At 39.0% G+C, this 26500-nt stretch overlaps 1 pseudogene across 1 annotated transcript in view; it reads left to right on the top strand.

Moving 5' to 3' along the window:
- LOC308620769 (centrosomal protein of 78 kDa-like) overlaps positions 1-25809 on the top strand; it is a 571052-nt pseudogene extending 545243 nt beyond the window's left edge. Inside the window, exons 7-15 of the transcript in view lie at positions 1941-2054; positions 4049-4112; positions 7603-7672; positions 10321-10451; positions 19920-19997; positions 21462-21628; positions 22688-22859; positions 23182-23229; positions 23768-25809. The product of the transcript in view is annotated as a centrosomal protein of 78 kDa-like (transcript). The remainder of the gene's footprint in view (positions 1-1940; positions 2055-4048; positions 4113-7602; positions 7673-10320; positions 10452-19919; positions 19998-21461; positions 21629-22687; positions 22860-23181; positions 23230-23767) is intronic.
- Positions 25810-26500: the final 691 nt, after the last annotated feature.

Raw genomic sequence — 26500 nt, 5'->3', positions numbered from 1 at the left:
ACTATTGTGATAGGATTTTTTAAAGCCTCATTTTACTGATAGCTTTTATTTTGCTTTTCAACTTTCTCTAAGAGTCGCATATATCCTTTACAGAAAATACAGAGTAACAAGAGAACCTATAATTTTAATACCCAGATATAATCACTGTTCATTTTGGCGTATATACTTTCAGTCTTTTTTTCTTCTATAAATATATATGTACACTTAGGGATTACAAAAATAGAATTGTAGTATACTTGCTATTTCACATTCCTGCTTTTTTCACTTAAAGATGTATCATGTAGTATTGCGTTGTATTGATGTCCCATAGTTTAATCAATTCTTTGCAATTCTATTTAGACAGTTTGTTTGCTTTTCCCTGTCAGAAACAATGTGAATACGTTGTATATACATCTCTGTGTCCATCGGGATTACTTCTGTAGAATAAGGTACTACAAGTGGAATGACTAAGTGTGACCTATTTTTAAGACATTTGATACACATGGCCAAATTACCACCCAGAAAGGCTATGCCAATTTGTAGTCCACCCCAACAGTAGATGGGAAGCCTGCCTCTCACAAACACTGGCCTGTAGCACTTGTAAAAAAATGTAAAACTACAAAAATGAGTACCTCTCCATTTTCTATGCAAGTGGGATTACTCCAAATTTTATAACTTTTTTCAATTAATTTAGTATGAGCATTTTAGCAAGTCAGTAAATTTGCATCTCCTACATCATTTTTTGTGATTGTTCAGTATTCCATTACATGAATATGCCACAGTGCACATAGCTTATCCATTCTTGTATATAAGCTTTGTCCAGTTTTTCAGTTAAAAATAGTACTCTGATATATATCCTTACCTATATCTCTGACTATTTCTTTTGGTTAAATTCTTAGAAAGAGAGTTGTTGGATCCAAAGGGTATAGACATTATTTAAAGGCTTTTCTTACAGAATCGTGGCTTCATCTGATAGGACAATAACCACATTTTGTTTTATTTTGTATTCATTTGATTGACTGGTGAGGTTTACTGGCTGTTTGTATTAATTTGGCTATTTGGTTAATTATACCCTGTGTCCATTCTTCTGTAGTGAGAGTTTGTAAGGGTTGTATCATATCCTGTCAGATCCGTATGTCTGACTTGCTATTTCTGTGTGTCATGGGGGTGTTGAAAGACTCCAGTTATTTTAATGTGATGGTCCACACAACACTTAAACAAAAGACTCATGATAGTTTCCTTTCCTGTAATATTTTTTAATCCCTGTGCTTTAGTGATGATCCCTTTGGTTTAAATGAGTAGGTTGTTCAGCCCCAGAACTACTAGAATTCATGATCAGTTTTTCTGGTTTTTGTCTGACCTTTTACTGCGAGGGTTCTTGACCATCCTACATTCATGATAGGTTTTTAGTATATATTCTCTACTCACACATTGTTGAAAGTTTTTATTATTTGTATCCTCTTAGACTTGTCTTTTTTTCCTCTAAAACTAACAGTTATTACATTTCTTCTATTTTGTTTTCCCCTTTGAACTAGTTTCAAGTGTGATTTGGAGCTGAAGATCATGATCAAAAGAATGCAGTGCATTTCTGAGCTCCACCAGGTTTTGCTTGTGAGGTTTACATGCCCCTGCCGCCCTTGCTAATTATGAACTGAGATTCATTTTGTGATGCTTTTTGCTCATAGGTTATATACAGTTATTCTTCAGTTCTGTAATTGTAAAATCTGTTGTCTGATTTATTGGTACTAAAGCCAGGGTTATCATTGCACATCCAAGAAGAGGTTTTAAATTGGATTATGCATTATGTGTGTGCGTATATGTCTCTGTTTTTTTCCATACCCAAAATTACAAACCTGCCATGACTTGTCTTGTGCAGGACTCTTCCACACGTGAGAAAATGAGAGTTGTCTATATGTTAAATCTGTAGAGTTAGCAAGTGACCTTTTGTCTTTCATCGAAAGCACTTGACCTGCAGCAGTGCGGCCTCACCAGTGAAGGAGCAAAGGCTTTACTAAAGGCCCTTGAAACCAACAGAACTCTGCTCGTTCTGGATATAAGAAAAAATCTGCTGGTTGGTATGTGGTCACTTTTTTTTAATTGATAAACACATAGCAAAACAAAAAGAATTTGTTCAGGTATTGACAGTTTTTTAAAACTTAATGTGTTTAACTTTCCTCATCATATCCAGTTGGCCCTTGAACAACGTGGGGTTAGGGGTGTCGACCCCTATGCAGTTGAAGATCTGGGTATAAGTTTATAGTCAGTGGTTCCACATCTGTGGATTCAACCAACCTTGGATCATGTAGGACGCTAGTAACTATGTATTGAAAACTATGCGTGTGTCAGTGGACCCACGAGGTTCAAACCCATGTTGTTCAAGCTTCAACTGTACTTTTCTAGTGTTGCACTTCCCTTATGTTTTTAGCAGCTAATGTACTAATTAAAGTGAATTATACTTGTCAATTTTTCTTATCTCTACTCTGAATAGAGGTGAACCTAGATACTAAGCCTGCTTCCAACAAGAGCATTATTTCTTTCCTGTTCAACCTCTGAATTCTTGCCAGGAGTACTTTATTCATTTGTCAGATTCACAAGTAATTTTGTAATCATCTTCTGTGTGCCAGATACGGGTTTAGGGACTAGGGATAAAGCAGTGAACCAGACAGACAAAAGTCTTGCCCTCATGGAGCTTACATTCTAGTGAAGGAGATCAGATAGAAATGAGTAAACAGATAAGTCATATAATTTTAGAGAGTAGGAAGTGCAAAAGTATCTTAATGTAAGGAGAGTGAGGGAGAGCAGGTAGGACTCCATTGGATAGGTTTGTTAGGGGACAGCTTCACTGGAGAAGTGGCATTTGAACGGAGACCTGAATGAAGAGAGGAGCAAGCCATGGAAGATGTGGAGTAAGCACATTCCAGGACAAGGAGGCAATGAGTATGTAGGCATGTAGGTGGGTGGAGTATTTAAGGAAAAGCAAGGAGGCCAATCTGGGCAGAGTACCGGGTGAAGAAGAGTGTGGTATGACATGAGGTCAAGGAGCTAGCCAGGGGTCTGCTCTTGTAAAGTCTTGAAGGCCAGAGTAAAGATGTGGATTATTCTAAATGAGTAGAGGGGTTTGAACTGGAAAAAGGCATGATCCAAATCGTATCTGAATAAGGTGACCTGGTATAGAGAAGGGACCTGTGAGGATAAATAAGAGGAACAGGGGGCTTCCCTGGTGGCGCAGCGGTTGAGAATCCACCTGCCGATGCAGGGGACGCGGGTTCGTGCCCCGGTCCAGGAAGATCCCACATGCCGCGGAGCGACTGGGCCCGTGAGCCATGGCCGCTGAGCCTGCGTGTCCGGAGCCTGTGCTCTGCAACGGGAGAGGCCACAACAGTGAGAGGCCCGTGTACCGCAAAAAAAAAAGAAAAAAGAAAAAAGAAGAGGAACAGGGAGACCAGTTAGGAGACTATCACAGTGCTCCAAATAAGAGATGTTTATGGCCTAGGTTAGGTTGGAAGTTTGCAGCAAGTGAAAAGTGGTTGAATTCAGGTTGTGTTTTGAGGGTGTAGCTCTCAAGACCTGCAGATAGATGTGAGGTATGAAGGAAATAGTAACAAGGAGACAAGTCGTTGATGATTATGTGTGCAACTGGGTAGTATCCCTTAGAAGAAGGGGGCTGATGGGAGGAGCAGCTTTTGAGGGAATATCAGGACTTGGTTTGTTATCTTGGATGCCCTGGTTTGATATCTTAGATGCTCTTTAGGTATCTAAGCGTCTGGACGGTGCTCAGACTGTACTTTGTATCCAAAGGTATCCAAAGCCACTTTAGATGCAAAATGTTTCAAGTTGACCTTTGCTGCTGCCAAAATAGTAGCCACTGTGGGCAGTCTGCAAGATGGCATCTTAGGTTTCTGAGGACGAAATTAGAATACACAAAGGGGGAAATAAGTGTATAATTATATAATGTAGATTTCATATTTAAATGTATGGGAAAAGCAATAATTAGTTGGCTTTGGGTTTTAAATGGAAATAGCCACTCATTGGAAAATAATTACTCTAATTTGAATTCATTTTACTTTAGATCATTCTGTGATGAAAACAGTTACCAAACAAGTTCTCCAGATGGAAGGAGTGCCAAGTCAGAGGTATATAACATGTTTCAGTTCTTTCGGAAGAATTTCTCTTTAATGGCTTGGTTTTCTTTCTTTCTTAAAAGAAAATTATCAAGGTACTTTCTGCTATCTTAAAACTAAGATTTTAATCAAATCAAATGGCTTTTCTGTTTTGTTTTTTTTTTTTTTTTTTTTTAATTTTTTTTTTGCAGCACGCGGGCCTCTCACTGCTGCGGCCTCTCCCGTTGCGGCTGTGCTCTGGACTCGCAGGCTCAGCGGCCACAGGATCACGGGCCCAGCCGCTCCGCAGCATGTGGGATCTTCCTAGACCAGGGCACGAACCCGTGTCCCCTGCATCGGCAGGCGGACTCTCAACCACTGCGCCACCAGGGAAGCCCGGCTTTTCTGTTTTTGAAAATGTTGTGTGATGCTTTAATTTAGGTTCCCAGATATGCAGATTGAAAACCTTTTAACTTTTTATTTTCTGTAACATATTATCGTTAGTCACAAATAGTCTTTTTTTTTTTGGTGATAAGAATGAATAGCAGGGGCAGCATTTGTGAAACCAAATCTAATATGAAACTGACTCTTTCTTGTGAGTAAATTTGAATTTTGAAACAGCAAAACAATAAGGTTTAATAAAAAGCAAAATAAATTTTTTATGTTTATGATCTGCCAATTTCCCAGAAAGAGTTTTGTGGTGACTTTAGTTATATACCAGATACATTAAAATCACCAGTGGACAACACATCTTTTATTCAGGTGCCCTCTGAAAGTTTTAAAACTTTGTTGACTTCATATCACTGAACGGTCCACTTTAAAATGGTTAAAATTATAAATTTTCTGTTTTGTGTAGTTTACCACAATTTTTTTTTTTTTTTAAACATTTTATTTTAATTTATTTATCTATTTATTTTTCCTCTTTGTGCGGTACGCGGGCCTCTCACTGTTGTGGCCTCTCCCGTTGCGGAGCACAGGCTCCGGACGCACAGGCCCAGCGGCCATGGCTCACGGGCCCAGCCGCTCCGCGGCATGTGGGATCCCCCCAGACCGGGGCACGAACCCGCCTCCCCTGCATCGGCAGGCGGACTCTCAACCACTGCGCCACCAGGGAAGCCCTACCACAATTTTTAAAAAATGTGTTGTTTGAAGGTTTTTGGGTTTTATAACGGTATTGTATTAGCATAAAAATGAAAAATTTAAAAGACCACCTCTAATCCCATTATCCTATCAAGCAATATTTACGTTTTAATTTTCTCTTTCCTGCTGTCTATAAACATAATTCCACATAGCTTCAATATAATTTGCCATTCTTATTTTTTCATACTAAATTTAAATTCTGTGATTCATAGTTATACTTTTTACCATTGCATTCACAAGGTTTCATTGAGTAGGTCAATTTTTTAAATTGGTGAAAAATTGGAAATAACCTCAAATAAACTATTGTAAACATCTTCATAAATACAGCTTTTTTTTTTTCTACTTAAAGTTGTATGTTTTTGATTCTCTATTAATCAACTTGCTTGGACAATAGTATATTAAATAAGTTGTTAAGAGTGTTTATGAAGTCAAAAAAAAGCTTATGATCGTCTGCCCATTGTTATTTCAAGAGAGTGATATTTTAATAATCAAATAGTACATTCAAAGAAGTTAAGATTTGTGATATCACACTAATTAGATATTATTATTAAAAATTTATATCATATGTAAAGCATTCTTAAAATAGCTACATTGACTTTTGCTATGATATTAGAAATGGAAAGATATATAAATAAAACATGTATATGTAAAACATATTAGGAATTCTGTAAAATTAGTACAGAATAATAGGGCATCATGGAATGAGAACAGTTAAACTTTTTTTTTTTTAGTTAGCATGATTAAACAAAGTGGAAATGTAACTGAAGTATACAAGCTCATTGAGCTCTTTTAAGAGTAATTTTATTTCTTGGGCTTTTTTTTGTATTTGCCTCAGTTATTTGGAGACATAGAGGTAAGCCAAATCAGTATCTGGGTATATACCTAGATCCAGGTGAGTATAGGAGTGAAATAATGGTGTGAATTGTGTCACATTTATATTGTACTTATATATGCCTAATAAAAGATGGGAACTTTTATTAGAAAATTTTTAATCTCCTAACAAGAAAAGTGTAATTAAAAAAAATTTTAATACAAATGTATTTGCATTAGTTTCTGAAAGTAAAGGAAGGGTATACACATACATACCATATGCATACAAACATTTTTTTTGATGGCAATGAAGTTAAAAAACACAATAAAATAGCACAAAATGAACTGAGCTCCTATATATTTTTAAGAGGCATGTAAATCACACAGGATCGTGTGGTGATTATCAATAAGCTACACTCTATGAAATATTTGTCCTATATTACCACATACACTCCATTTTACCCTGCATCCTAATGCTGCTAAAATATAGTAGAAAGCAGCAGCATAGCACAGGGAGATCAGCTTGGTGCTTTGCGATGACCTAGAGGGGTGGGATAGGGAGGGTGGGAGGGAGGCTCAAGAGGGTGGGATATGGGGACATGTTTATGCATATGGCTGATTCGCTTTGTTGTGTAACAGAAACTAACAGAATTGTGAAGCAATTATACTCCAATCAAGATCTATTAAAATAAATAAAATAACATAAAATACAGTAGCTTTGAAGGATAAATATAACCATTTTAACCTATGATGTTTGTTTTCAGTAAATTCAAATTAAATATTTAAATGTGAATTTTAATATATGGCTTGTTCTAAGTAAAATATTAACACGTAGGTCTAGTTTCTGCAACCAAATGTTTCCTATAAAGATACTTGCCTCTTTACTACTGAAATATAGGGTAAGTCTCCACATTTCACTCTTTCATCCGGTGGGTTTCATTTGGTTTTTTGTGTGTTTTCTATATGAAATCAAAGGAGCAGTGAAGGTTGACAGGCTTATAGGAGGGTAAAATTGACTCACTTACCCCCCAGCAACTTGCAGCCTTATAACTTGTATTGTTTTTACATAGAAAAATTCATCTTAAATTTAACTTTTGGTCTACTTCTGAAGATTCTGTTTGGCAGAAGTCATGGGTATATCTGTGTTTCTGTGTCCTTGAGATTCAGAAATGCCAAAGGTGTTCTAAGATTCAGGAAACTTGAGTGTTTCTGCATGATACATAAAATGTATCATACTTTGGGATCTTTTTTTAAACTTTATTTTTGCATTTCTGCACATCTCAATACTTTTGTTTTAGTTAAAATAACTTGTTACTGTAGAGAACTTATATTTTTTTAAAATGCTGGCTTATGGAAAACCTTTGTACAAAACCGATCCTCTTTTTAATGGGCTTGGCATCATTGTCAAGTGCCTTTTTGATTCCTTTCGACGTGTGCACATGTGACAGTTGCTGTGTAGACCTTTGGTGCATCTTGATTCCTTGTTTTCATGCTTTGTCAAACGTAGTCTTGGCCGCAAAGAAGCCTGTAAGTAAAGGAAGGAAACACCCTGCTGGTAAAGAATGTTACCCTCCTGAAGCGCTACCACCTGGAGTGTCTGGTTTCCGGCCATTGTGTCCTGCAGAAAGTGCAAAAAGCAACAGGTAACCTGTTTGCATTCCCTGTCTTTTTCAGTCATTTAGAGTTCTTTATTTTGGAACTTGTATTATGTGGGTGGTCTCTGGTATTTTGTGTAGAGGAAAAAAGGTAACTCACACATGGCTTCTGCCTAATAAGCCCTCTAAGGAAGAAAAATTAAAAGTAATTGGGAGTTTCAAGTTGTTTCTCAAGTGTCACAACAGAGGTAACTCCGTGGGAGTCTTGAGGAGACTAAAATGATCACCAATTGTGCATGTGAGGAAAGTTTCATTAAAGGCAGGTGTAGTTGAGCGAAGCCCTACAGCACAGAAGTAAGAATTTGGATACGTACGAATGGGAAAAAAGACATTTTAGGCATGGGAAATAGTTTAATGCAGAATGGATGAAAAATATGCATTAGACCTATTCTAAATCAACTGGCTTATTAACTCAGTAAATCAGATTTAGTGAGTCAAACTAGCATTACCTGATTTCTTATCCAGGGGATAGCTGTTCATAGTAATTTTTGTCACAGAACAGTAAATAAAATGGTTGAATTATAGCTTTAGGCTTGCTAAGTGAAATAGATGGCTCTAGATGATCTTCAGGTGACTTACTTGGTAGTAATCAGGAAATTGGGGATTAACAATTGCTTAAGAAAACAAAGAGAATTGATTTTAAATAGTACTTGAAGTAGTTCCTGTGTAAAATATCTGTTCAGTTGCTCATGTTAAATGGATGTTTCTAATCCCCACTGGACAACCGACTACTTTTTTGCAAATGGTAACGTGAATTGCTGTTGCACAAACTAGTGTTGAACCTCCAGTGTTTGCACTTGAGTTTCACAGCTCTGTGGTTTCCTGTCTTCTTCCTGAGACACTTAATCGCAGGTCCATCCTCCTCACACAGGGGGGTAAATTAGAGAACGATTAATATCACCATTTAAAGAAGAGAGGCTGAAATCTCAACCGTCCTGAACATAGGAGCTGAAGGGGCCTCTCAGCAGTTCAGAGAGTGATTACCAAGCCAGTAGGCTGAATTCTGTTGTGTTTTCTCCGTAGCAGAGCCCTCCAGGTCCTTGTTTTGAGCTTATTTATTTTTATACACAATTCTGTATGGATACTGTTCATACTACTAAATAGTTGTATTAACTGGGTTTAACTGGTGATGTATTTACATGAAGATCTAACTTCGTTTTGTTGCTATCTTTTTAGGGGCTTTCCATTCATCAAAGCTGGTGATGTATGTAATCAGTTGGTGGTGTGTAGCTATCATATTTATGATATATAGGGCTTGAATTGGGAAAGGTGGATGGTCATTCTTCTTGCTTTTTAAACTGACAGAGCCTTACAAGAAGCATTTCCCTCTCTGAAATAAATCCATGTAAAACATGTTTGGTCGCTCTCCCAATGCAACTGTGTAGTTGTGTGGATTTGGCACATAACGGGCAGCCTTGTGGTGATGTCTGTAAACAAGGAAGCCTGTTTTCCAGTCCGCAAATCAGCTGTTACCCAGTGAAACGAACTTGACTGCCATTTCTGACCCCTCACATGGAGCTGTCATACTCAAGAATATTCACATGTTTTCAAGAAACGTTGTTTGCGGGCTATATGTACAAATTCCTGATCTGAAAGCCAATATACAGCAACATCTCCCAAACCTCTGCTCTCTCACCAAGGCCGCACACATTCCCTCGCTTATGGCCTCGTGGCAAGCGAATACTGTCAGTATCAGATTCTCCTTCCCAGTGGTCTTGGGAGACTGCATAGTGGCTCTGTGAAAGGCACCACTGCTGAGGTTGAGAGAAGAGCATCTTGGGTGTCAGTCCTGGCCTTGCATTCCCAGAGAGAGGGGTGTGCACCACGTTCTCTTGTTAGGGTTTTCCTATGCTGCAGGGTTTGCTGCTTGTTGTCAAAATGATGTCCTAGTGACTTGTCTTCTGCGTGGTTATATAATCCCAGCACAGTTCTTTATGATCTGTAGACTTTTATGGGGTTGTGGCCAGGTCAGTTTTTAAATGTTTGGAAATGTCCTATTGAACAACATTGCAGTGGCAGTGAAGCTTGCTGGGAGAATTGTTGCCCTAGTTTTGGCTTAAGGGTGGTGAGAAGATGAAATTTTTGATGGGTCAGTTTTAGTTGTGTATGTGTATGTGATTTATTTTTTTTAATTCTAATGTCTATTATTCACAGCTTAGATATGTTGACTTCCTGATTATTCATCAGTCCCTTTACTGATGTATTTTCCTCTGAAAAACTACATTTTCTTCCAGACTGTTTTTGTCTGATGGTGAAGAATAAATTTTTCATTTGCAGTATAAAGTTGATTTGAGAAAAAATGTTTACCTTGGATCTTCACTTGGCTTCTGTGAAAGAAACGTAATAAAATAATATGGGCAATTCCCATTACTAATCCTAACCACGTACAACAGAGGTCTGTACAGTAACATAGCAAAAATAAGTTACTGTACTTTTACTTAGTCATTGCCTGTTTTACACTAAAGAGCAGTGAGAGACATTTATAAAGAATGATACCTCAGATCACTTTTGTTAAATGTCCTCTAATATTTGGATATTGGGTATCTGGCTTGTGTTGTCTTTTATGCAATCTTGTCTTCTTTCTTTGCACTTTAGTTTAACAACTCTATGGTTTCCTATCTTCCTGTGACACTCAGGTCCATCAGAATTTCCTGTGACGGTGACAGTAGGGAGTCCTTCCTCCTCAGAAATCGAAGAGGTCGATGATTCCTCAGAACGTGTTCAGGAGGAGCCAGAGAAAATCCATTTGAAACAAGAAGCATTGCAGGTACAAAGTTATCACTTTAAAGCTATAGAGAAGATTATTTTTCAAACGGAAGGCTGATTGCAACACAGCACAGCTTGTGTGAGGGTTCTGTTTTCTCATGCCATCTGCATTGTATCCCCTTGAATGATTCCTTAAGCTTAGACCAAGGTGAATGGTGGACATTTGAACTCTAAGAAACTAAAATCAAAACATGTCGTTAGTAATATATTTTCCTTTCCTTAGAACCTTAGTATATTAGATTTAGGGAGAACCTTAGTGATCATAAGATAAGGAAATTGAGTTCTGAATGAATACAGTCAGCTGATTCAGTGCTCTTGTTTTACAGATGAGAAAATGGACAGTTCTAGTTGAACTCTCTTTTTATAAGAGGAAAATATGGCCTCATTTTAAATAAAAGTAAAGTTGAAAAAAGTTTTGATGTTGATAGTCTCCTTTCCTAAAATCAAAAATATCAAGAAGCTACATTCTATTACCAAATCATCCTGACCTCTAATGTCATTCCTTACTTTTGTTTGTATGGACAGAAAAGAAAAATTGATTTTTATAAGAAATTTTTACACCTCAAAATTAATATATTTATTTTATTTCAACTTTAATGCAGAGCTGAACATTTCTAGTAAATAAAGGAACACCATTTGGGGGGGACCTTGTTTTTGTGCTACAAAGTCCATGTTTAAATTTTTAAAATTATTTAGTATGATTTTCTCTTCATATGAAACATGACACTTGACAGGTTTCAGAACTATTTATCCCATTATTGTACGACTACGGGAATTACTCTTTGATTTTCAAAAGAGAAAGTTAGATTTTTATTTTTTAATTAAAATTAATGATAATATAGAGAAATTTTAAGAAAAGAACTTAGAAAATTATGAAATGTTAGAGTAGGAGAAATCTATAGTTCCTGTAGAGTTACTCCCTTTCGTTTTATAAATGAGCACCTACAATTTGTAGAACGTAAGTGGTTTATTAGTAAATGGCAGAGTATGACAAGACCCTAGAGCATCCAACCTGCATTCCTTGTTATTTTAGATGTGGTGTATTCATTTCCTTCACGAATAGACCACAAGATTGTATTTTGTAAAAGCAGTAATAGACACTGGGGAAGTCCAAGAACTTTAAACACTGGGACCACAGAATAGCAGATTCAGAATGCACTGAGATCTTTTAGCTCTTCTCTGTTTTGTTGTTTTTTTTTTTTTGCGGTATGTGGGCCTCTCACTGTTGTGGCCTCTCCCGTCGAGGAGCACAGGCTCCGGATGCGCAGGCTCAACGGCCATGTCTCATGGGCCCAGCCGCTCCGCGGCATGTGGGATCCTCCCAGACCGGGACACAAACCCGTGTCCCCTGCATCGGCAGGCGGACTCCCAACCACTGCGCCACCAGGGAAGTCCTCTTCTCTGTTTTGACAAGACACTACAGTGATGGTATCAAAGTGTTTAAGTATATATGCCCACAACAATCAAGAGATTTCAACATAGTTTTGAAAGAAGACAGGTGGAAGAGTATGAAACTGAAGCAGTAGAACAGAGGAAAAGCATCACCTAGAATATGCACAGGGACCACGTGCAACTGAGGAGGATTCTGACCCCACCTGAAAAAGTAGCCCCATGCTCAGGTGCGCATGTAGGAGAGAGGGTGGAGTTAGTTAAAAGTGTGACTGAGATAGGGGAGCTCATTGAAGGGTTGTGTTTGGAGGAGTGGACTCCCAGACACGCCCTCATGCTCCTGAAATGAGATTTCATTTTGAAAACAGTGAAACTGGCGAGAACTGGGGCAGCTAGTGTGAGTTTTTACACCCTAGAAAATTGTGTTAGGGGGAGATCCTATTACAGTTACTCCCCGCTTCTTCCTGCATAAGAAGCCAATCAATCGTTGACTTCAGGGAGCTTTCTGCGCTCATTCTTAAATAGAAAATAAGTGTCATTTGCCTGTTAGTTGAGTAAAGCTTACAACATGAGAGAGGGGGAAAGAGTGCACACATATCCTAGTAGGACCAGGGACAATTTAGGGAACAGAATAATTTAAGAAAAAACCCTAATTAGTATCCTGACAGAGGTTTAGAAAGAGCTAGCAACTATAAAATAAAACAAGGGTATTAATGAAAAGGAGAATGGTCAGAAAGCAAGAGAGGTCTCCTGGAAATGAAAATATGTTTGCTGAAATAAATTCAGTAGGAATTTAAAAAATTTCTCAGTATATAAGAAAGAAAGACACAATGGAAAATGTGATAGAAATATGTTAGAGAGGCTGCATCTGGGAGATCCCACATGTTACTATTAGAAAGTCCAGACCCAGAAAAAAAATGGAAGCTGTCAAAGGGCAACAAAATTCCCCACAGCTGAAAGTAGACATCAGGCCTCAGATTGAAAATAGTTATGCAAGATGAGTAAGAATAGACTCATACCTAGGCACCCTTCATTGTGAAACTTTCAAATACTTAAAAAATAAATTAAAATAGAATAAAATACTGAGAGGATACATCCATTCCAGAGAGAAAAATACTGGTCACCTAAAAAAAAAGGTTACAATCTGACTTTATCATACTTGTCATGAGCACCATGGATCCTGGAAGGCATTAGAAAGATACCTCCAAAGTTTTTCAGGCACATAATTTTCACCCTAGGGGTTTGTATCCAGCCAAACTATGAGTCATACGTGGAGGCTGAAGAAGATATTTTGTACCCAAAGAAATTTGAAAAATTGACCTCCTGTGCTACACCTTAAGCTATTTATAGAGATAATCCAGCAAAATGAGGCAATAAACCAAGAAGGAAGGTAATAGGGGATTCAGTGCAGATTACAGCTAGTCTTGAGTGGAGAGGCTTCTATTGATTGTGTGATTAAGAGCTTAGAAACACCTTGAGGCATATTGTACTTACTAGGTGTTAGGCACTGTTGGAAGGGAGGAGGGAGAGGAAGAGGAGAAGGAACTTGAACTCCAGAGGAGAAAAGGCTATACGGACATAAACCTGAAGCACACTGAACTATGGTTGATTTTTAACCTAGTATTGGTGAGGAAGGGAAGAATCCACTTCAACCTGACACTATAGATGTCCCCCTTTTCAGTGACACACAGGGGTAATGACCACCTATCTAATTGGTTGTCCAAACCGGAACTTGTCCAAACTCCTTACACTTCAATAGTGTAAGGAGGCACTCTAATGCTGTAACATCAGGACAACAGGTATAAACTGGAACAGCCCAAGGCGGCTTGGGGTATGTGGTCACCCTGCACAAGGGCAGTGACACTGGCACAGTATGGAACGAGGTGTAGTCTATACACAGAGACACAGTACATCTGCAGTGGGCAATATTAATTTCATTGTAATAATGGCAATACTGTCTTGGTTTGCAGCTTTTATTGTCAACGTGCATGTAATCACAAACAACTAAAGTAAACTATACTTAGTATGTATTAGTATTAACTTGGTATGTACTGAAATGTATTGTGTACTAGTATGTACTTAGTATATATTAGGCTCTAAGTGTTTTTGCATATATTAACTCATTTAATCCTCTGAATAGCCTTATGAGGTTGGTGCTAATATCATTCCCACTTTTGAGAACAGGAAGCTAAGACAGGGATGGAACTTGCCCAGGCTGTACCTAATTTAAGGTTGGATCGAGGCTTTGAGTTCAGGCTCTCTGCCTGTTCTCTTAAACCTTACTCCGTACTGACTCTCAAATAACAGAAGACTTAACTGCACATAGAACAGAATATAAATTTCAACTTTGACAACGTAACAGCTAGGTTTGGAAGGTAGACAGGAGGTAGAAAAAAGGGAAGATGGTATGAATGTCCTCATTTTACAAAGGGTGATGTTGAGAGAGTTTCTAGTTGATCAACAATGTAGGTTTTTAAGTATATCACTACAAGTGAAAGAGATCATGAGCAGTGGAAAAACTCATGATGACATAACTTTACTGAGCAGTGTGGACATAGGAAAGAGTGTAGAGGAACTAAACGCTTATTAGTAAGTTAGAAAGTGAACAGATAATGCCTCCAATTTAGTGAGAAAATAGTCATGGAAGAGTATTACTTGGAAATGGAGAAGAATTCAAAATAACAATAGTTGGACCTCCCTGATGGTGCAGTGGTTAAGAAACTCCCTGCCAAGGCAGGGGACATGGGTTCGAGCCCTGGTCTGGGAAGATCCCACATGCCACGGAGCAGCGAAGCCCGTGCACCAGAACTACGGAGCCTGTGCTCTAGAGCCCGTGAACCACAACTACTGAGCCCATGTGCCGCAACTACTGAAGCCTGCGCGCCTAGATCCTGTGCTTCATAACAAGAGAAGCCACCGCAATGAAGAGTAGCCCCCGCTCGCCGCAACTAGAGAAAACCTGCACTGCCCGCAGCAACGAAGACCCAATACAGCCAAAAGTAAATAATAATAATAAAATAATAAAAAATAACAATATTTGACGTAAACCTCATAAAAAAGGAAATCCATACAGCCAGTAAACACAGAAAAGCGTACGACTTCATTAAGTAATAAGAGAAAAGTGAGTCAAAACCAAGGAAACTACATGCCAATCAGATTGACAAATACGTAAATAAAGTCTGGTAGTATGAGGTATTGTAGACCTGAAGTACTATGGGAATCCTCTACCCCGTTTATACTGGAGTATAAATCGACACAACTACTTTGGAAAGCATTTAGCCCTCTCCATCACCTGAAGGTATATAAATAGCCTGTGAGCCAGCAGCCCTCACCCCCGCCCTGTGTAAATGCACCAGAATAACGGGTACAGCAGGATTCCTGTCCATGATTTGCATTAGCACAAACTGAAAGCAAACCAAATGTCCATTAAGAGTCAAAAATTAAATAAATGATGTGTATTTGTACAGTGGGAAAACTATCCAGCAATAAAATTGAATGAACTAGAGCTACAGGCAGCAATGTGGATGAATTTTTTAAACCAATGTTGAGAGAAAGAAATAAGATAGAAAAGACTTCATATACTATGATCCTGTACATAAAGTTAGATGTTGACACAACTAAACTCTTTTGTTAGGGATGCATGCACGTTAAAGGAAATGACTGTCAAGAAGTGAGGTTGGTGTTTAACCGGGAAGAAGGAAGGAGCTTGTGATGAGAAAAGGATATGGGGGGTTTTTGCGATGCTGACAGATTCGAGTAGTGCTTAGGTAAGTATTCTCTTTTTATTTGTCACATTGACAGTTTTGTTCTGTGCACTTCTCAGTACACATATCGTATTTTACAATTAAAAACTGTGTAAAGAATCGGTCGCTTCTTGAGTGCTGGATGTGGGAGTGGGATGAGACCGTTTCATTTGAAGCCCTTCACTACTGTTTGCATTCGCATGTTCATTCATTCAGCATTAACTGCACATACTCTATGTACCAAGCACTCTTCTAATTTTATATGTGTTTTAACTCATGTAATTCTCACAAGAGCTCTGTAATATGGGAGCTTATCTCCATTTTATAGATGAGGAAGTTGAGGCCTAGAGTTATACAACTTGTCCAAGGTTATGTAGCTAATGGGTAGCGCCAGGCCCATTTGCCTCAGAGAATCTGAATATTTACAATATAATCTAAAAGAGAAATTTAATGACTAATTATAAGCAAAAACATTGCACATTAAAGAAGATGACAAGTTTTCATCTATCCAGTTAGAGAAAAACACACAGTCTGTCTTTCACACACGTACATCTTATATGTACGTGTGTGGCAGGGATTTTCCTTATTAAGCAATTATTTATTGACCGTCTACGTTGTGCTAGGCACAGGTGCTGGGGATAAACACTTAATAAAATACACCCCCTATCTTCAAATAACTTGCACTCTAAGTGAGGAAGTAAGCCAACAGTTATAGTAGAGGTTATATACCAAGTGATACATCGCTGATGGCAGTGTAAAATCTCAGAAATCTTTTGGAAAGCAGTCTGGAGATAGGTACCTCAGAGCCTTAAAAATGTTCATTTGCTTTGATCTCAAACTCATTTTTATGGATTTATTGTAAGAATGTTATTCTCAATATGGAAAAAAAGCCTTCATGCATAAAAACGGTTATTTTGTCTGATAATATTGAAAAGTTGGAAAGAATTTAAATGTGTAAAATGGTTAACCAGTAAACCCACTCAGTGGAATATTTTGTAGCCCACACAAAAAAATCAAGGTTATGAATCCCCTGATTATATGAGAAATGATTGATTTCAATGTTAAATGGAGAAAAGTTGAACATAAAATTTGATATCCAATATGATGGGAGCTTTGTCCCAGAAAAATCACCCTGGCCGGTGTACAGAAGGGTGGAATGGAGAGCAGATGGCAGGAGGGAAAATTATTCCAAAGCCTTATCATTAGTCTTATTTAAGTAATAGAATATCAAGCAATTTTACTTTCTAACTTTTTTGGTTCCATATGTCCATGTAAGGGACATGAATTCTGAATACTTTGTAGGAGGAGGGTACACTTTTTCACAAAAATTGAACACTGTGTTCTAATTCCCTCCATTAGAGGGAGAAACTGTTGCATGTAATTGCACTTTGATGTGCTATTTAGAACCAGTCAAGAATTTTAGTCTACTTTCCTCTGACCGTGCTGAGGGTTTTTTGGTTTTTTGTTTATTTGTTTAGAATTTCTTTGAAATCAGTTTTAGAAGATTGATTAAACCATTATATTAAAAGTAGAGGAATTCTGCAATTTTTTTCCCTTTTTCCCCATTGAAAACTTGACTGGCTTTAGTAATGAAACATTAAAGAATTTGAAGTTCTTAGACTCTCAATATTTTAAACATGTTCTGAATATAAAAATATATGTTCATTGAGCAAATGTTTGAAAACAATGAACAACTCTTGAAGGAAATAAAAGCCACCTCTGCATGTACACACACCTAATCTGCTCTTTTGTCTTAAAAAATATCAGAAATATTTTGGCATGTCACTAACTACTCTTCTACATCAGAGAATTTGATTAAGCTTATGCATCATCTCCCAGGAAAAACGCACAGATATATTTTGAATGTAGCACTCCTGAAGCCCATTCATTAACTCTGGTTGAGACCTCTTGTCATTCTTAGTGGCTTCATAGCGCATTCCTTCAGACAATGAGCTGTTTTTATTTAAACCAGTCCCAATTCGGAGGCTCTTAGCTTTCTTCTAGGGTTTGGTTATAACCAATCTTATGACATCATGTTGGTAGATAAATCTTTGCCCACATCTTTGATTTCCTTAGGGTAAACTCCTGATGTAGGATTGTTGTTAGGTACCAAAAGCTACTGTCCAGAAAGTGATACCAGCTCCTCTCCCAATGATGGCAGGTAATAGAGTTCCTCATTCTTTAAGTGATTGTTCAAAGCAGTTAACATGTATAAATATACCTTACTGTTTTCATAAGTATAGGTATTATGATTGTTTATCACTGCATAAGAAACCAGCCCAAAACAGTGGCCTAAAACAATGACAATCATTTATTTTGTTCACGAACCTGGAGGTTGAGTAGAATATTAATTCTTTTACTACACTCTTACTGACTGAAAACAATACCTATTTGACTAGCTCAGAGTTCTGTAGGTCAGAAGTCCAGGCACAGCGTGACTGGGCTTCCTGCTCAGATATACACGGGAACATGTGGGTTCCCTCCTGAGAGTGTTAAAGCACGTGAAATTTAAGTGTAAGATATTGAGCCCCAAACGTTGGATGTTTACCATAGTTTGTGTGGGCCACAGAGCTGAAATCAAGATGTCAGTCTGGCTGTGTTAGCGTCCAGAGGCTCTGAGAAAGAATGCCTACAGGCTTCTTCCGGCTTGTTGGCATAATTCAGATTCTGGAGTTGCAGGACAGAGGTCCCCATTTCCTTGCTGGCTGTCAGTCGGGGGAGAGTTTCAACTCCTAGAGGCCTCGCTTGCCTTCCCTGCCGCAGCATTGGACTTCTTCAGAGCCAGCAATGGAGAGTCTCCCTCTTGTGCCTTTTGTACTTCAATTCAGGAATAGTTCAGGTCCTTTTCATGGGGTGCCTGAGTAGGCCACATCCACCTAAAATAATCTCCCTATCTTAAAAGATCAACTGATTTTGAACCTTAATTCCATGTGCAAAATGCCTTCACTACAGCACCTACACTTAGAGTTTGATTGGATAAGTGGAAGGTTTGTGTACTTCAGTAAGTGGTCATCTTGGGGGCTCTGTCAGAATTCTGCCTATTGCAAGCAGTGTCCCCACTTCAAGGACCGAAGTGTCTTAGTTCCTAAAACTCCTAAGATAGTTTATCGGTGTTCATTTTATTTCAGTGACCTTGGTGAAGGGAAGACTACCACCTCCGTGAGCAGGAATGGCAGCCAGCTTCCTGAGTCCACAGTGTGGCTCTGCTACTTAGTGGTGTGACCTTGGCTGTGCTGCTCTACTTACTCTACTTCTCTGCCTCTGTTTCCCTCATCTGTAAAATAACATGGGGTTAGTGATGGTTCTTTCCTCGTAGGGTTTTTTGTTTTATAAATTTATTTTTGGCTGCGTTGGGTCTTCGTTGCTGCTCGCCAGCTTTCTCCAGTTGCGTCGAGCGGGGGGCTACTCTTTGTTGCGGTGCGGTGGCTTCTCTTATTGCGGAGCACAGGCTCTAGGCGCGCAGGCTTCAGTAGTTGTGGCACGTGGGTTCTAGAGCGTAGGCTCAGTAGTCATGATGCACAGACTTAGTTGCTCTGCGGCATGTGGGTTCTTCCTGGACTAGGGCTCGAACCCGTGTCCCCTGCACTGGCAGGCGGATTCTTAACCACTGTGCCAGTAGGGAAGCCCCCTCTTAGGGTTTTGATGATTCGATTATTTAATACCCAGGGAACTCCAGGAACAGTGCTTGACTGTAAATTGCTTTAAAAGTGATTACTGGGCCTCCCTGGTGGCGCAGTGGTTGAGAGTCCGCCTGCCGATGCAGGGGATACGGGTTCGTGCCCCGGTCTGGGAGGATCCCATATGCCGCGGAGCGGCTGGGCCCGTGAGCCATGGCCGCTGGGCCTGCGCATCCGGAGCCTGTGCTCCGCAACGGGAGAGGCCACAACAGTGAGAGGCCCGCATACCGCAAAAAGAAAAAAAAAAAAAAAAGTGATTACTTTTTTAAAACATGCTTTTGAATCTGCAATTATGCAATTCAGGTATGCTAAGCAGGTTTGTTAATAGGACTTCCTGCTATAAAGAGACCCACAAATAAAAATAGAATTTTTCTTTCTTGGTCGTAACTTCTTATTTCTGACTTACTATGTTATATGCATATGCCTTTTATGGTGGGCTGCCACAAATTTATGTTGGAAAGTGTGGAATTTAAATAAATCTTTGCAAATTGGATAGATTTTGATCATTCATTTCACTGGCATGGTATGATATGACCAGTAGCAGACTAAAATCTGAGTTCACTTCTGGCTCTGCCCCTAAATCCTGATGAGACCAATAGCTGGAAAGGCTTTTGGTTATTATACTATGAATTAGTTATAATATTGACTCTGTTTGCTTAGGAAACCCTGGAGGAGTGCCTAAAGCAGTTAAAGGAGGAAAGAGTAATAAGACTGAAAGCTGATAGACGAGTCAGTGAGGTTAACACGTTTCATCTGCTTTTGAGAGTGTTTTGGTTTTATTTTGATTTGATTTTAAGCCATATACACATATTTTGTAAGCTTTAAAACTGTAATATGTTGCAAATTGGTTGTATCATATGGACTTTTGCATTTACTGGTATTTAGTGATCATATGATCTATATTCCAGAAAGCATGTTTTTAAAGATGTGAAAATCTGGTTTTGTGTATGTGTGTGTGTGTGTGCTTTTATATGACATTAGCTTATTTCCTGTTCATGATTCTTTGATGCAAGAAGGCACTTTCTGTGCATGTATTGTATATACAGTAACATAAAAGACATGATGAGACTCTCCTGGCAATGAATTAGGAAAGTGAATCATTTAAATAAATTTAAGATATTGGAAAACTTCTAAGAATGCAATGAAAGATAAAAATATATACTATGAGAATTACATTAGGTAATGTGCATGAAAGCAGGGCATAATCTAAAAAGTTCTATCTAAATATAATTTATCACAGGGTGAGTGTAGGGAGGAATTTTTGAAAGTGCATCCATTGGATTGGCAGACACTCATTCAATAAATGTTGAGCACCTGCTCATGTAAGGCAAAAGGGGCATCATGAACATTAACGGCCTTTCTGAGAAATACAAGAGTTGAGCTTACAGGGGGTTTTAAGTGCGTAGATGCTGAGCGGAAGGGGAAGAGTGCACGGGGGTGAATATTTTCAAGAAGCCAAAGAAAATATTGGTGATCGTACATTTAATAAATTGGGTTGGGTATGATTTAGGACTTTTAAACGTAAGCATTAGATATTTTATTCACTAAAGTTAATTCTTAACATTCAGCAGAGTTGAAATATGTTTTGTTCAAATCAGATTCTATAATTCACTTTCTAATTTAAGGGAAACTTAAAGCAGGTCATTTTCTAATGTGGAATAAGGCTCCATTATGAATTGAACCAGTTAGAAATGTGATCTTTTGTGAAAGATCATTAATAAAACGGTAACTTTGGTTTATTTATATACCACCTAAGTGTTATATAGGAAACTTTGTTGGGTGCCTGTGGGTTTTGGTTATTATGTGATATGGTCTCTGTCTTTACTGGCGGAGGGTTACATTAATTATAAATTAATTCCATTTTGAGTGTTTTAGTTTTGTTCCTTGAAACTAGGCAAGACTACTTTTTGTTTGTTTGTTTTTTGTTTTTTGGGGTTTTTTTTGCGGTATGTTAGCATCTCACTGTTGTGGCCTCTCCCGTTGCGGAGCGCAGGCTCCAGACACACAGGCTCAGCGGCCATGGCTCACGGGCCCAGCCGCTACTCAGCATGTGGGATCTTCCGAGAGTGGGGCACGAACCCGTGTCCCCTGCATCGGCAGGCGGACTTGCAACCACTGCGCCACCAGGGAAGCCCAAGGCAAGACTACTTTTGATGACGATGAGAAAAAATCATGTCAGACGTTTTCAGTCTTCTTGTATAGCTGGAACATGAAAATGCCCAGTTAAGAAACACAACTTTCTCTTTGTCTGAAGCCCTTCATGCCCACTCATTGACAAGCATGATCCTGGATGATGAAGGTGTTTGGGGCAGCACTGAGAATTCTTTTCAGATGTTCCATGCTTTCCTGGTTCTCCTTAAAGATGCTGGGTTAGTTCATTTCTCTTCATGGCATTCTTCTCTTTGCGACTCTAATGGTAGTTTGCTGAGGAACTGGAGCAATTTTCATCACTTACGTGGCTATATTTAGCCAAATTTAGTGTAATTATAGGTAATATAGTTGACGTTTTAAAATGAGGAATTAAATTTTTTAAGAAATGCAAATAGGGAAGCCTGCTTTGGTAGAGTGGGGAGCCCATTATAAAAGAGTAACCTGTAGACAGAGTAATTAGTAGGTATAGTTGTTTTGTAAAGACTAAATTAAAGGCAGTTTTCATTGAAAATAGTCGGGAATGCATAAGAATTTTCCTATCTTTCACTTCTTTTGCTTGTTTGATAAGTTTGAATTAAAGTTATCTTTGCCTTAGACATAAAAATGATTATTAATCTGCAGGGGAGATATAGGTCAGTGGTTCTCAACCGGGAGCAATTTTGCTGAAAGAGGGAAGTGGAGATTGATAGTTGATGGAGTGGTGTTTTGTCAGTGAATGAATTGGTGTTGGTGTTGGGAAGGAAGGAACAAACACATTCTTGGAAACTGGAGGAAAGGTGGTAAAGAAGTGTAGGAATGGAGGTGTGACAGGCAGTGGACAGGGTGCATGGAACATATTGAAGCTGCTAGTGAGACAGTGGGATGTCTCCTAGAGGATGAATCTGGAAAGGGCTGAGGATTTGGGGGAGATAGAGGCTTGTAGTCTGGAGTAGGATGTTAGCTTTTAAGATTTTAGAAGTAGGGCTTCCCTGGTGGTGGGGTGGTTGAGAGTCCGCCTGCCGATGCAGAGGCTACGGGTTCGTGCCCAGGTCTGGGAGGATCCCGCAGGGCGCGGAGCGGCTGGGCCCGTGAGCCATGGCCGCTGAGCCTGCGTGTCCGGAGCCTGTGCTCCGCAGTGGGAGAGGCCACAGGAGTGAGAGGCCCGTGTACCGCAAAAAAAAAAAAAAAAAAAAAAAAGATTTTAGAAGTATTTCATGATTGTAAGTCTGGGGAAATCTAAACTGCTCTTCTGTGATTATAATAACCTTTGTCTTTTCTCCTTTCCTCCTCTCGTCCAGGCTTGGGCAGTTGGCCACAATGGCTGGTATAGATCAGTCAGATTTTCATTTACTAGGTCGTCCCCAGATGAATTCTACTGTTAGTAGTCCACCTAAAGAAGAAAAGAAGGCACTTGAAGAAGGAAAATCAGAATCAAAACAGGGTGCCCCATAACAAATGCAAAATATCCAAGTAAATGGACAGAACAGCACTTAATGATTCTAAGAGTGATTAGCAAAAAGGAAATGACCAAGTCAGGGAGAAAACAATAACGATCAGTCTCTAATAGTTCACATGCCCGGGAGCTAGAAGACTCTGGAATCCTTTCGAAATCTGAGATTAGTAAATGTGGGCCCATTTCATGATACTGTACTTTTGTAAATAAGGAGACTGGAAGTTCTTGAGAAAATTTATGAGTTAAAGCAAACTATCCTTAATGAAGAAAGAAGACATTAGAGAAAATATTCCAGATTTTAAATTGTTTAAATGTCTGTTCTGTTCATATTTTATCTAGGTTTCTATTTGTATGCAGTCAGCTTACAATGAAGGAACACTAATGAAGGTACACATACTGATATAATTTTTAAAATAAGTAGTCCAGACATAGCTAATAGGTAACATATTAGAGTGAATCACCTGGTTATGGGAATGGGAGGGGAAAACCTGTCAGCTTTTCCTCCAGCCTTACTTGGAGCCCCCATCAGCCCATCTCAGAGTGGTCTTGGGGACTGACAGCTTGAGAACACAGTCTGGTCACAAACTATATACGGTTTACATGTGCCTGGAGGATAGAAAAGACATTAATTATCCTACAGAATAGGGTTTTATTTTTAGTGAGGGAAAGGAAATGGGTAATAACTACCCCAATCACCAAAGTCTGAAAACGTAGCGGACATAGCCTTGGTTATAGCTAGGTTAAGCTGAGAATCACTTGGCAAGATATAATTAGAAAAAAAACTGGCTCTGAAATCTTCTGATTAATCAATTGACTGTGTTAATAATAAGATTACAGAGTAACATTGAAGTTTTGAACTCTACTTTTTAATGGTTGGCTTTGTTCATCACTGAATTTTTGTCTTGTCTTTTGTCTTCCCCTCCACTTCCCGAAAATTACAGGTGATGCTAGGATTCCTTTGCCTCTCGACTCCTTCCGTGTCCCAGCGTCTACTCAGGAGGCCTTAGAAACTTCCAAAGACAACCTGGGGGTCCCAGTCACAGAGCAGCGGCAGGAGTCTTTTGAAGATTTCATTGCTAGAACATGTTCTCCTTCAGCAGACGTCATTTCTGGAACTGGAAGTCAAAGAAAAGAAGAGGAATTATCTAGAAATAGCAGGTCTTCTTCAGAGAAAATGAGCAAAGCAGGTGAATAGACCAAAAAATACTCTGCTAAGAAACAACCTGGGAAGGACCTGCATTCCTGCTCTGACTCACCTGTAAAGCAGAAAAGCAAAGGAATTGGGCAAAATAATTCTTTGGTTAATAAACCAATTAAAAGTGAGTCTTCGAGAAAACACATTTCTGTTAAGAAAGAGAGTAGAATAGTGACTGTGTCATCAAAGACAACTAAAAGTAAACTCAGTGTACTAGAACAGTCTGAAAGTGATACTCTTGGATCTGATTGTGAATTTCAAGAAAGCATCCATACTCTATCACACCTAACGTAGGTCTAAATCTTTTAAAATTATGTTTTTGCCTTCAAATTTTCATAAATTACTTATGTTATTATTATAGCATATGGTGTTTTCAGTTACTTGACTGGAAGCCATTAGAGAAAGATTTTTTTATCTATACTTTTTTATTATAATGAAAGTTTGGGTGTACTTTTCCTTGTAACACTTTGCACCATTCATTCAGCTAGTGTTTACTGAGGGCTTCATATGTACAGTACTTTTCTGGGTGCTGTTGCTTTCAGCAGTGAACAAAATAAAGCCTTTACTCTCCTGGAACTAGCACTCTGTGGTGGGAGAAAACATAAACAACAAAGCAGGCTAAGGGTTAAAAAGAGATGGGAATAATAAATGGAATAGTTTTACCATTTGGTTAAACATCAAACTATTATATAAATCACACGGCCAGAAGCCATTGACATATTTTAATTCATAATAACCAGAGAGCCTCAAACATTTACCAAGGCACTTAACCGTGTTTATGGATTACAGCAACGCTCTGAGGTAGGGAACTCTTACCATCCCCATTTTATAGATGAACAGTCTGAGGAGACATTATGTGAGTTGCCCAGAATTACACAGCTATAAGTAAGTGGGAAGTTGCAATGTGACCCGAACCCATGCTCTTTTTTTTTTTTTTTAATGTATGGACTTTATTATCTTTCATTTGTTTCTGATTTATGTGAATTTTTTCTTTAAAGATTTTTTCTGATGTCAACCATTTTTAAAGTGTTTATTGCATTTGTTACAGTATTGCTTCTGTTTTATATTTTGGTTTTTTGGCCTCAAGGCATGTGGGATCTTAGCTCCCCGACCAGGGATTGAACCCTCACCCCCTCCATTGGAAGGCAAAGTCTTAACCACTGGACCACCAGGGAAGTTCCCCTTATGTGACTATTTTTCTGGCAATTTTTTTAAATTTTATTTTTTATTGACATACACTTGAATTACAGTGTTGTGTTAATTACTGCTGTACAGGAAAGTGACTCAGTTACACATTTATGTACATTCTTTTTCATATTCTTTTCCATTACGGTTTATCACAGGATATAGGATATAGTTCCCTGTGCTCTACAGTAGGAACTTTTTGGGTTTTTTTTAAATACATGCACTTTTTAAAAATAAATGCATGTATGTATTTATTTTTGGCTGTGTTTGGCCTTTGTTGCTGCACTCGGGCTTCCTCTAGTTGAGGTGCACATGCTTCTCATTGTGGTGGCTTCTCTTGTTGCAGAGCACGGGCTCTAGGTGCCTGGACTTCAGTAGTTGTGACATCCGGCTTAGTTGCTCTCTGGCATGTGGGATCTTCCCGGACCAGGGCTTGAACCCATGTCCCCTGCATTGGCAGGCGTATTCTTAACCACTGCGCCACCAGGGAAGTCCCATGTAGGACCTTTTTGTTTATCCATCCTGTATATACACCAGTTTGCATCTGCTAATCCCAAACTCCCAATCCAACCCTCTCCCACCCCCTCCTCCTTGGCAACCGCTAGTCTATTCTCTATGTCCCTGTTTATGTTTCTGTTCACACATAGGCTGTAACCAGGCTCTTAATTACTTTGTTATCCTGTTCCCTTGTTAAGAAGGGTTTAAGGAAGGAAGTGAGAGAGAAGCCAGTGACCACTAGAAGTGCAAAAACAGTGGGGCTGTCAGAAAGCACACCTGTCTCCTTCCCCCATTGTGAGCAGAATTTTTAAACGGCAGAGTATGTAAGAGTATGTGATGACACATCTCTGGATTAAATTATGTCTCCCTGGTAAAACATGTACAGATAAGTCTTTAGTTCAATCAGAGTGAAAGGTGAGATCAGAGAAAAGCTGGAGTGTCAGATTTCTTGTAGAAGGTCCTGCCTGATTGTTACTAAGAGGGCTACTACAGTACTAGTTAGTTCATTAGTCATGGGTTGAGTGTTAGAGGAGTGAAACAATGAGCAAGATGTAGTGTTGGCCCTCTAGCAGTGGAGTAAGAGGGGAAGACGCACAGCAGATGTCTCATCCTGCACGTGACCTGCTGTGACGGGCATATTCAGGGCGTTTAGTCAGTGTTTGTGGAAGAAGAGGGGGAGCCGTGAGGCAAAGAAAAGTCATCAAAAGGGGCAGTCCCTAAGCTAAGTCTTAAAGGACTCGTGAGAAACTGGTGAGTCAGCCGGTGAAAGGCAAGGATACT

The sequence above is a fragment of the Mesoplodon bidens genome (genome assembly GCF_964165515.1).
Source record: "Mesoplodon bidens genome assembly, chromosome: 7".
Lineage (NCBI taxonomy): Eukaryota > Metazoa > Chordata > Mammalia > Artiodactyla > Ziphiidae > Mesoplodon > Mesoplodon bidens.
Note: the sequence above shows the minus strand (reverse complement) of the source record. Positions and strands in the feature narration are given on the sequence as shown.